This window comes from Cyrtonyx montezumae, unplaced genomic scaffold, assembly GCF_038088225.1.
Source record: "Cyrtonyx montezumae isolate F1298 unplaced genomic scaffold, pur_monq_1.0 scaffold_4, whole genome shotgun sequence".
Classification (NCBI taxonomy): Eukaryota; Metazoa; Chordata; class Aves; order Galliformes; family Odontophoridae; genus Cyrtonyx; species Cyrtonyx montezumae.
In genome coordinates this window covers 22,854,665-22,867,776 of record NW_027072045.1, presented here as the reverse complement: position 1 = coordinate 22,867,776, position 13,112 = coordinate 22,854,665, and positions in this window count along the sequence as shown.

Here is a 13,112-nt window from a genome sequence, read left to right as displayed (position 1 = left end):
TGTAGCCAAGCTAAGGCTTCCCCATGTAAAAGTTAGAGCAATGTTAAGTGCATAAAACAGGGCAAGAAGCATTAGAGGGTAATTATGGATGTTGCCTGGTGAGGGGGAAAACAAGGAAGATTCAGGGTGTGTGCAGCCCTAACAGGGGGGATCATCTTCTCTGAAGACACTCCTACAGCCTTTTTCAAGAACCTTTTAACTCCAGCAGGGGAAGAAAGGGCGCTTGCTGGGAGTAGGAGAGATGCTCCAGTCCCCCTTACATCACAAGTCTCTAATGGCCTGTGCACTTGTACTCAGCTAAGGTAAAAGGTAGCTCTTAAAATATACATATGCATTTATGTGAGTGCTTGTAGCAATGATTATTATTCCTCCTGTATGTGAAAGGAACTCCTTTTCTGTATCAGTTACACATATGTTAGCTGATCAGTCTGCAAGGTCACAAGAACTGAAAAGGTAATTGCAAAGATTGTACGCACAATATTGTAATACTCAATTCTCCTTCCCCAGCAGCCAAGGGAAGGTCTATACTTAGCACAAAAATAAAATTAATTGCATTTTAGAGTAAGAAATTGAATAACTCTGCTTCTCTTTGAAAACAACAATAAAAAACCTCAAATCTGTGACTGTTTGCTAAGTGTTTAGATTGTTGTATTTGATTGTCATTCTCTTGCAGTGACAGCCCAAGATTTCACTGGCTTACTGAAATTTCCCTTAGCTTACTGAAGCCTGTTTTTCCTACTTTCATGGTTGATAGCACAGTATGATAACCTTCCAGGTCTCTGTGCAAGAAGAGGTTGCTGAATTACAAAGCTCTTTACAAGAATGTTGGTTTGGTTGGGATAGAGTTAATTTTCTTCACAGTAGTTCATATGGTGCTATGTTTTTGGATTTGCAATGACAGTGTGCTCATAACACAGAGATGTTTTAGCTGTTGCGGAGGAGTGCTAACACAGAGTCAGGGACTTGGCTTCTCACTCTGCCCTGCCAGCAAGGAGGCTTAGGGATGTGCAAGGAACTGAGAGGCAATGGAGCCAGGACAGCTGAGCCCAGCTGACCAAAGGAATACCTCACGCCACACAACATCGTGCTCAGCAGTAAAACTAGGAGGAGTTGGCTGGTGGTGAGCAATTGCATTTTGCATCATTTATTTTTCTTTGGATGTTTCTGTTTTGTTTTGGGGCTTTTTTGTGTTTGATTGTTTTTTGTTGCTGTTGTTCCTTTGTATTGTTGCTGTTTGTTTCTTCTTCCTTAATGAACTGTCTTCACCTCAACTCACACATTTTCTAACTTCTGCCCTTCTAGTTGTCTTCCCCCCATCCTATGTGGAGAAGTGTGCACACAGCTGTGTGGTACTTTGCTGCCTACCAAGGCTAAACCACAATTGCAGGACAGCTGACATTCTAGATTAATTTGTTGTGTAACTACTAACAATCTGAAACCTTGCTACAGTCAACACTATTTGAATTGATGAGCTTTTAACATGCCACAAAGAAGGCAAAGCACTATTAGTCTCAGGTTTTTACCTGATTTAATTCAGTAGAGTACACACAGCCTATATTTATTTTAATTCATGCTTATGTTTGTTTAATTCTATTATTCAATTCTTGTTGCATCTTGATAAGATTCATATCTACTTCCCCTCTCCTCTCTTCCAATTGTGCCTTTTTATGCCTTACTTTTCTTTAGCAGGCATTTTCTTTACAATATACAAGGGCCTTCACAGGCTTTCCCAGCATTCCACACTTTCCTAGTTGTGTAAATACACTTATTTTAGTCCAAGGCAGGCTGTTATCAGTGTTGGTAAATTTATCTTGTCTTGGCATTTCTACTGAATAAATAGAAGCAACTCAAAAAGAATCTACTTATTCACAACATCTTACTACCAGCACTAGGTGTCTTGCAGAGAACTCTAAAACACAGATGCTCAGAGAATTTTTTTGTCATGACCATTGGAGATGTGAGTATAACTCATACTCTTGGGAAAACTATTTTCTTCTTCATTTCTAAGCAAGGTCCTTGTCGTTATATCCACTGGACACTGACTGGAAAAGGCTAAGCTTTGTAAGCTGGTTTTCTGGGCTGAGATCTTTTTCTAAAAAATTCAATATCTGAAACAAAGTAAGTACAACTGGCATCTCTGTTAAATCACAGTTCCATAAAGATGCAAGCTCCTCAAGGACAAATGTTATTAGCTATTCATAATTTAATGCTAGCTACAGCAAGATAAATCTCTGAACTAAGGTCATCGGCACACATCTAAAAGAGAAAAATACTACAAATTTATCTACAAAAGTTATACAATGCTCCCCAAGAAACTCCTGCTTCTATGAGGGCAGACAGGAGAACAGAAACGATACTGTATCCACTGTGCAAGTCATTAGAAGCTGCATTATGTTAAAACAGCAGCAGTGCACAGGATGTCGAGTCTCATAAGTTGTCTTCAATGGATACCCCAACATTGCTAAAGCAGTTGTCCTTCTGTCTTCATAGCAACCCAAAGAGTCAGGCAAGTACAAAAGGAAAACCAGAACCATAAAACCCCCAGATCTCATTACCCGTATAACCACCAGAAATATGTACTGATCGATCTCATTCTTTCTCACGTAATGACAGGTCAGGAATGGCACCTATGCTGGTACAGATACTTCACTGTGAACACATTTGTCAGCACTCCCACTATTACAAAACCTAACACTTAACTGTAGGAATATATCCTTCCTTTCTTAGGACTGATTGAAACTAATTTTTCCTGCCAAAGGAAAAAGTCAATTACTCGAAGTTGTCATATAGTTCACTTCATTTGGAATTTGGAAAAGTTGCATTCTTGCTGCTTCCCACTTTACCCATCCAGACAGTAACACAATCAGTAAAACAGATGCTGCTGCACGGTGTGGCAGATAGTCAGAAAAGACTGAACACGTACATTTGAAAAGTTGTGCCCTCCAGCCAAGTCACGGTAACTGATCTTGTGTTTGTTCCTGCTTCACTGTCAAAGCCACAGAGGAGCCATGTAAGCAGAAGGATTTTGCTACAAACCAGGAATTTGAACACTATCCTTTGCTGCAGCTAAGCCAAATAAGGACCTTTTCAATAGCACTAACTCAGCCCTTTGCTACCACTAAATACCGACGCGGTTTGTATGTGCAGAGTCCTTTAAAAGCCTCACAGTGAGAAGTACTCCAAGTGGAAAGTAATTTTACATTTAAGAAAACCTGATCTTTCTCAACAGTCCAATCTAAAACATATTATATTTAATGACTGTCTCACAATGGCCCACTTCTTCCAGCTAGCAAGTTCTCTTTTTTGTCCTGCAGTGCTGTGCCATGGAGTGTATTTTTTTTTTCCAGCTTGCTATTGCAACATCTACTTTGCAGCCATTTGTTCAAACAAATACATATTTGCCTTTTCAGTGACTCCATTAACATTAATGGCAGCCACACACACAGAGCAGGGGAGAATGTGTTCTCCTAGGGATCTGCGTTTTCTCTTCAGGAAAAAGTTGCCAGTCATGGAGTTGGTAATTCATACCAACGTTTCCAGGAATGTATGAAATGAAGATTTTATAACAGAAACATCAGTTTGACTCTCGCTGTATGCCTAACTCCAAAATCTATCATAGTATTTTTTTTTCATTATTGCACATCTGGGTGGGGGTGCATTCAACAAACACTACAATAATCTGTCCTGGTACTGAATAACATGTTATGTATTGTCAGATGCCCCAAATGGGATTTTTTTTTTTTTTAAGACAGTACCATCCTGCAGTTGGAGCAAAGGGGTGACAATTCCTGGGCTCCATTCCCACCAGAGTCACCAATTCATTTCATGACTAATCGAGTGGACTGTTGCATGAACATTGTATTCAGTTCTCAGTTTAAGGGGGAACAAGAACATCAAGTTCCTTTCCTCAGTTACTGCTCTTGGTCAGCTGTCCTACTTCTCTAGGAGGTGTAGAGGAGACACGGTAGGTTTATTTTTGGCAGGTCAGACAGCGAATTTCAAGTATTTTCAAGTTTGTGAATCATACACTAAGTACAAAGTTTTCTCATGTTTAAAATAATGTAAATCAGAAATTGTTCCACGTGGTCCTCAGGACCAGCCCATTCCATATAGTTGAGTATGGATGCAAATGTTTAATATCTCAGCTTTTTTGCTGATCTGAATGACAGGATTGCAGTTGCTCAATGACTTTTGCTTTTGTTTAATTTTTCATCCCGTATGAGAGTGGAAAACAAACAAACACTTCTACTGAAAGGGATAGGAAAAGTTCTACAGAAAACCCTTCCTAAAACTACAAGATGTTCAGTGGTTACATCTCTCTTTCAATGCAATTGAAGTCACTTGTTCATTTCCCCTACAGTATGCACCTGAACTAGGTCCCCTACCTGAGAAAAGGGTGTTGTGATGGCTGGGTGATGGGGAAGGAGTGGGAAAGAATATATGCCTATTTTGAGAAAAAAAGAGAAAAAACACCTTCCAGTATGTCTGTATACCCTGGTGAGAAGAAGGATAGAAGAGAAAAACATACCACTTCTGTCCTATTTCTAGATTCGACAAAGTGCTTGTGTGCATGAACAGGGTAACTGCAATCTAAGTCAAGTTTCCCTGTGTCAATGTTTGTTTATACCAGGCTGATTTTTTGTGTAGTTTTTATGCTACTCACTCTAAAGCAGCTATTTCCATGAACACACCTGCCTATGAACACCCCCAGGCACTCACAAACTTTTGGTTTAAGTCACAACAACCCCATCTTAACAGTGTGCCATTCCCTCTCTTCTCTGTTCCTTGACCACCTGTTATTTCCCATTTACACAGCCACAGTACAGGATTTGTGTGGAAAAAAGTGAATATACAGTATATAGTAACCTAGGGCCACACGGCTTTGTAGCATTCCATTTAGGGGGTGATTGCCACAGGATATATGTTTACATCACACATACAAATAGGAACACAAAAGTTTATGAACTCCATTACATTTCAGTTCCTGGTACACAGCACCGAAAAGCACTGGAACCGATGGCCTTGTTCAATTGATTCCTATTAGAAATGAACTTAAAATTCTTACTTTACACATTTCTCACTTGACTCACCAGTCCTGAAAGAATTAATATAAAAAAGCCTCCAAGTTTCTTTCCTGTCTTCTGACAACTCAAAGGTACTGTGACAAAGGGTTCACGCAAATCGCAGGGACGATAAAAAGCAGGCGGTACCTTAGGAATACAGCACTAGAAGCCACAGTCCCTGCTATGACTCCCTAGTGAATGACCAATGTTCCCCAAAACCACCCAGTTCATTTATATTTACATAACATGACTAAATACACTACATCTTCCAAGCTAAATGGTTCTGTGTTACACAACAATACATTATACTACAGCTGTATACTATCCAGCAGAATGCATGTCCATCATTTAAATAGCTTTGTTTTTACAGTGCTGTATTTATCATGCATGACTATATCACGCAACACTGATTTTTAAGCAATGGCATTGATTAGGAATCTTATTTTCAAAATGCTGTCAGCATTCAGCTTTTAGATAAGTCCTTTAAGACCAAATCTGAATTGCATTCCCCAGGAACAACCCCCTCTTTACAGATTATATTACAGAACTACAAGAAATGCTGCTGACTTTAACACATATTGCAAATTTACACCAGCATGATTTCGGTAATACCAGCTCTTAGCACTTCACACTTACATAATATGCTTTAGAATTATTATTTTGAAATAGTTTTTTTCTCTCCTCACTAGTTTTCCCTGAAAGGTAAGTTTATTAAATTGAATGTGACCTCTCAGAACATACCTAGGTAGGGGTTTCTACTCCCTGCAAACGCAGTCATGTTCTTTATATGCTGCTCTGAGTCATGCAAGACTCTACAAGGAAGTAAGCAAACCATTCTTGGAAGAACATCTTACATTAAATAAACTATGCACAGGAGAGAAAGGGAAAAAAAAAAATCAACATCAAACACGAAGCATATCTTTGTACCTCCATTTCAAAAGCCACACTAGAGGGTATAAAATCATTGCAATAGAATTTTCATGCTCTCAAGCAGCCCTCCAGATTTATCACCAGCAAGCCACTGATTGACCAGTTTCCCTGGGGTGCTGCTTGCTCCATTCCAGAAGTAACTTTTAAATACCTCCTCAAAATTTCCGTGCTGCTTGTGCTTTTTTCCATATTTCCAATAGCTCCCAAGTTGGTAGAAATCTCCTGGTTATCTTACTGCTCTGCCAGATGAATCCCAGTATGCAAAGTGGATTTGTCACAGTAATGGACCAAGACCATACTTCTCTAGTTATAGTTTATTTCTGCTGAGAAGTCTGAATGCATCACAAAATATTTGTTTCACTCAGTTGTAATAGTGAGTCTAGTGCTGAGACTACAAAAACCTTAAGTACACAGTGACCTTTACATTGCGCATTACAATAAAGGGAGACATTTCCGAGCCTTGACTCTCTGTCCCTGGAGTGTTGCCTCTAAATTGCTACTAGTTATTTATGGTTTTGATGGACTTTCCCTTACAGACAAAGTATATTTTACTTTCTGCAATGGTTTGTTCAGCAAGCTTAGATTCTGCCATGTAAATGAGGCATATTAAGTAAAGCAGGTTCCCCCTTCAAGGGGAAGACTTGTAAGGGGAAGACTGGTCAGGTGCTGGAATGGGCTGCCCAGGGAGATGGTTGAGTCACTGTCCCTGGAGGTGTTTAAGAAACATTCAGATGCTGTACTGAGGGACATAATTTAATGGGGAAATATTGGGGGTAGGCAGACAGTTGGACTAGATAATCTTGGAGGTCTCTTCCAACCTTGGTGATTGTCTGATTTAGTCAGGTTCCAAGTCAATCCAGTACAAACCCTAATTTAAGGTGCACCTAGTATTCAGTCATTCCACCCTGTCACTGTATTCCACCAAGTACAATGCATTCAGGTGAGGTAGGAGATGTAACAGGATTTGCCATCATTGAGTCCGGTTGTATCATCCAAACTTCTCTTTCTAGATTGCACTTATGGATTCCTAATCAAACCTGTGGCTGCTCTACCACTTTCATCAATATCATCAGAATTACTTGCAGAGAAGGGCACAAGAAGGACCAGTATCAATTGCTATGGCCCTCCTGAATCCTGGAAACCCTTTGCATTTAATGTGAGTCCATGCAACACTGACCTCCCTTCCTTCAACAAAGGGTAAAATCAAAACCTGCATACAATAAAGAGTAGTATAAAATCAAATTAAATTAGGATTATCACAGTACAACTGCCACTTCTCCACAGGCCCCTCATTTCACTGCCATGGCTGGTCACAGCAACTGACCAGATGAGAAACTCAGAGGAACACAATTACTCTCTGCACTGTTACACCCTGAAGACCTGCTGAGTAGATTTGTTTCAGCCTCTTGATCTTCTCCCACTGCCCTGTTGCCACCTACCTGGCATTCCTTCCAAAGCTCAGAGGTTTTCTATTCTATAAACTAGCTACCAAACACCTGTGCATTATACACATAAAATAGGCCTCAATAATATGCAAACCTTCACATTCCTCTAAATTCCACATTGAAGAAAAATGCTATTATATTAAAGAATCTAACAGAACATGTCCCTGCAAAATCACGCTTCTTGCTACATTATATCAATTCAGTTACATTCTCTTACCCATTAAAAACAAACAAACCTGACAAGCACATGTAATTATTGACTGCAGTACTTGATTTAACAGACAGATGGTTTTCCTGCAACTGTTTCTCTTTGCGCTCCAGCATGCACAAGACACCTAGTTCAACAATTTTTTGTCTATTCCTGATTCATGTTTCTAACAGAGAGCTTTCCTCTTTTCTATTCAAAATTAAAGTGGAGATATACGCATTGATTTTGTTTAATCTTCTGGGAAGCACAGCTTAGCAATACAGCCTTAGCTTGATACTGTTTTCAGCAGCAGCATTTCTGGCCCTCCATCAGTGACATAATTTCTTTTTCCTCACCCATACACATTAATGCCTGACTACAGAACCACCTGAGAGAGGAGAAAGAAAATCTTTCAGGTCCTTGGAAGTCACCACTCACTCTGATGATCACTATGAGGCATGCCCTTACATTTCATATATCTAGATCACTGCCAGTAAAAGTCACAAGATTAAAAGCTTCCATTACCTGTATGGCTCTGTAGGGCAATGGCAGGGCCAGCTGCCACTAGATGGGGAAAGAATCTGGAAATTGGATGAAATATGTTAAAGATGTAGGAACCAACCCCACTCCCCACCTCCACGTCAAGTGGTGTACATGTGGTTCCTGCCCAATACTTGCTAACTAGATACAAGGGGACAAATCCCTAGCTTCTCACGTTCAGTGGCAGCAGCTTGTCTGCTCAATTCCATCAGTGGTTGCCTTCATATTTTAATGTGTGTTGGCCAACACACCCTGAGAGGATGTGTTTTAAAAATATAATGAATTATTTCATATCTTTAGACTTGAAAATGCTGGAGCAGAAGTTCTCACTATCCACAGATAGAAGCAAATTGTGATTTTCCTCATACAAGATGAAAATCCCTATCTATTGATGAATATGGCATCACGCCAACTCCAACCATTTTCCATTAGCACAAAAATCAAATTTACTATTGCTTACAAGGGGAAAAAGATTCAGGATACTACCTGGTACTGTAAGGCACTCTTGAGGAAACGAAACCAAGATGCAAATGAATTTCTCATGCATCGGTTCTGGTAACCTTGAGCTCATGACTCTTGTTGCAGTGTAGTGGAATAAATCTCTTCTGTCTATATATGGATTACATTTCAAAGCAAGAACAAGAAAAAGAAACATAGTAGTTCTAAGATGCTTCACTATACGGTTTTACTAAACTAATTACAGATGTAATAATGCAATGAATAAAATTGAGTGAACAGTTAACAATTAAATCAATAGGTTGAAACAATCAGATCATTAAATTAATACAGTGAAGGATAACCAAATCAGCTCACAAGAAAAATGAGCTTTCTGGCTCACAGAGAAGAGAATGAATTGCTTTGGATTAAGGCTATACAAGGAGGATTTTCAGAAAGTACTGTCTCCCTTTCTGTATAAGGCCCCAGCCAGCATTAATTTCTGTGTAGTACATAATGCACACCGGTATGCTGCTTCAGACTTCAAGATACAGTAAAATATCCATGAGGAAGCCAATACAAGTGGCCTGCAGGTAGTCTGAGTTCAAATTCAAGACAAGAGAAGTATCCTAACATCAGGGGTGGAATCCCCTGTTTTCTGAATGGTAAGGCTGCACTTGCAGAACTTCACAGCAATGACAATGACTAAAGGATGACCTTTTGAACTTCTCAGCTTTGCTACTTGGTTCTCAAAATCTACTAATTCAGAGAAACATTTATGATGACTCTTGGGCAATTTTTTGAGGTGGCCTGTCCACCCATCCACTAATGCAGCATGTAGCTCTGTAACACTTTCTGCTGTAGCAAAACTGTTTGTTTGTTTTTTTAATTTTATGTTTTTTAAACTTACTGTATAGCTTACCATGATTATTCAATTTGACATCTTTTCTTAACTTGCATGTCCATTACCATGGAGCTTCTGGTTTTGGTTCTTCTATTCAAGAAGAGACAGAAAACTGACTGAAACACACACGCACACTGCAATCACCCAAGTACTTCCTGATCTTTACAGAACTAGGCAGAAAAGTAAGATTAAGAGGTCTCCCTTTAGACACAAGAGATAAAGAGCTCAGCTTTCTAATGCCTTGTTTCTTGGTCACTAACTCACATAGGACCACAGGTCCAAATCCCATTCTATCATCAGCCTTCATGCATTTTGACTAACAGACAAAAAGCTATTAATGACACTATTATTAGCTACTGGTCTCATTACTTTTTAAGACAAAGAGGCAATTTTATTCCCTCCATGACATTATCTGCTGACAAACAGTGCAAAACAATTCACAAAAGAACAAGGCTTCCCTCTGCATGTTCACATGACATTTTCCTTGTAAATAAGTATTTTCTGGAATAAAACACAGCAACGCCTGTAATAAAGTACCTACTCCCCAAATGTAAAATTGGGCAAATCAACCCCAGAACTCTGCAAGCCCTAATAAGCACTAGTGTGCACAATCTTCTCTCCAGAGAGCTGAGGAAATTTCAGATGAACAGTTTTATTTGGAAAGACAAATCCTTGCCAAGGAATGACTAGACCTGCTGATACAAAATCAAAACATCTTCACGGTTATAGCCTCAACAAGGCCTCAAGTAAGTTGACAGATCTTGGAATGTTCAAAGGAACAAGATGTACCAAATAGTTGTGGTTCTTTTCTTTTAAATACCTTCCCTGTTCCAACGCACACTTCTGATTTTCTTCTAACAGGATGGTTTAGCTCATTGCTCATTACACAACTAAAAGCAGCTCACTGCTTTCCTTTCAATAAATAAATAAAGAAAATAAAATAACCATAATGGAGTTACATGAGAAAAGAGTAACTTTACAGTAAAAAGACTCTTAATGACGACACACAGGATAATAGTCTTGAGGCAACGTCCTAACAAAATGCAAGGGTTTTTTTTTTATATAACATCCTTTTAGACTGACTTTTCTACATTCCAAACGCTCCCATAACCATCTTTTAACATTTCTCCTGCACAGCTGGTTGCACTATCCATAAGCAATCTCTATCTACCTGGCATTATTATTATTTTAAAAGCAATTTCTTTCACCTCCTTTCAGCTAAGACTTACGTTAAACATAATTGCCAGTTTACTACTCTTCCTTCTACAGAAAGAAAATTTGCTTTCCAGCCATTTTAAATGCATCCTCACTGTTCACTATGACATAGTCCCAATACCTATATATGCACGTTATAGGAAGATGATGTGGGCACCATTTTCATTCTTGGCATCTAACTTCAAATGCTAACTCAGAGATGAACATAAGCTTACACCAATAACAACATGAACATTGCAGAGTTTATCAACAAGATACAAAAAAGATATTAATGCTTGCGTATGATTAATAAATGTAGTTAACAAAGAAAAAATATTATTCTTCCTGGGTGCATCTGACAGTATCTATTTATAGGGCATTTAAACACAGTTTATGAAATGCCATCTGTAGGCTTCTTCTTAATGTATGGAATTTCAGACAGTTCAGGAACTGCAGTTCAGCAGTGTTGATAATGCTACAACATGCAATACTAAAGCCTTAGGTTATGAGAACTTGAGCCATTAAACATCAAGAAACAATTGGATAGATGTCCTGAAGAGAGTATTCTGTCTTGTGATATTAATCTATTTTAAAAGCAATTTACACTTTCATGCAATTGATTTTGATCAGTCATTCAAATAGCATAACAGGCACAAAATGATATATTGCAATTATCCACAAATGTGATAGAAGTGATTTTGTTCTTTGATCTCTACAGGAGAAGGTGTCTCATGAGAGAAGCTCACAGAAATCTAAAACATCACAGGCAAAATAGCAACTACTCTTTTTCTTGAAAAAATAAATAAATTAAAAAACATGGACATCAAAATGATATTTCTAAAACACAGATCTATCTGCATTAAGTTTGTCAATACTTAAAGGATGTGTTGTTCTTGCATATTACCATGAAAAAGAAAGCTCTCATAATGAAGGTTAATTTTGGAGTGTATCAACTCTGGTGATTTTGACTCTCATTCATTCCAGTATCAAAGTCAACAAATGGCCCAATATTCAGAGCTTAGTTTCCCTTTGAGGATAAACTGCTGCATTTAATGCAATTAAACTGTGATTGATTTTTGTGAAATGGGTCACTGAGTGTTCATATCAGCAAAAAGTTGAAGGGCATAATATCAGTGGCTAAAGGTCTAATTAGGACTAATGGTGCTAACAAGAGCCTTAAATACTGGGCTGTTCATGGGGCAAAGAAATACGGGGAGAAATATCTGGGCATTGAAAGGGACAACTTGTAATTCAGCATCTTAGGGTTATCAGCATACGATTCCTGATATATGATAGGTTGACATAAGTACTTCAGGCAAATTGAGAAGTCCTGACATTAATTTCCCATTTGCTTTTTTGAATACAGAGCAGCCAGTACTGCTTGTACAGCACAGCCTCAGTCAGACTAAGAAAGAGCATCAAACCCCCCCCAAAACATCAAACTTCCATGAAAAGGCACCCAAGCAAACTATAACATCAAACTTCTGAACAATGTATCCCTAAAAGAAAATAGGCATTCTTCTTTCTCTCAGAGATACAATTTGTGTGTAGGGAGGGGAGCAATTAATAAATAGAATTTGGCCAGAAGATTAAGACTAACTGCTAATGGATTGGGGATTTGGGGATGGATATAGAGAAGTTCTTATTTATTTCTATAAATACTGCCAAACAAAATTTTTCTAGAAATCCATTGTTAGTGAGGCATTTTTACAAAGCCCAGAGAGTTGTAAGCTAATGAATAGAAGCTAAGTTTAGCAGGAGATCAGGGCAATTCCATAAAACAAGTCAGCAAAAACCACAGCAACTTCATTTAGTTTATGAAATGTGACACAATAACAAGATGAGGAATAGTGAATAATAGCAAGAGAAGCTGAGATCAGGAACTAAAATGCTTTCAGGTGGCACAAACAAACTGAAAAACACTGCCTGTAATTTACTAAAATACCACTACTTAGTTTGTTCAAACTCATTTAAATGAATGGCAGTTGTATCTAGATGTAGCAAATAAATAATCAATGTACCCTCACATTAAAATCTGCATTAAGTAGTAACACAAATTGATGCTGCTTCCACCTCTGCAGAGAATATATAGTCATGATTCAGTCCAGGCTTGCTAGCAATATCTCCTTTGTTTTAGAGTAAAGGCTGCTCTTAAACGGGTTACCACAGAACATCTCAGGAGTAACAGTGTGTTTGTCAAAGAAACATTACAGACTGTGCAACACCTTTCCTTCCTATTATTTGTTTTGTGCTTTGATGGTAGCCTAGACTTCCCCAATGCTTCATTTTTAAAAAGATAAAGAGTTCTCTAAATGGATTTCTAGAGAATGATACTATTTATGGTTAGCCTAGAGAGACAGGTCTCTAGAAGTATTCTGGGTTATCTTAATTAAATTAAAGGTCACTAAGGAGCA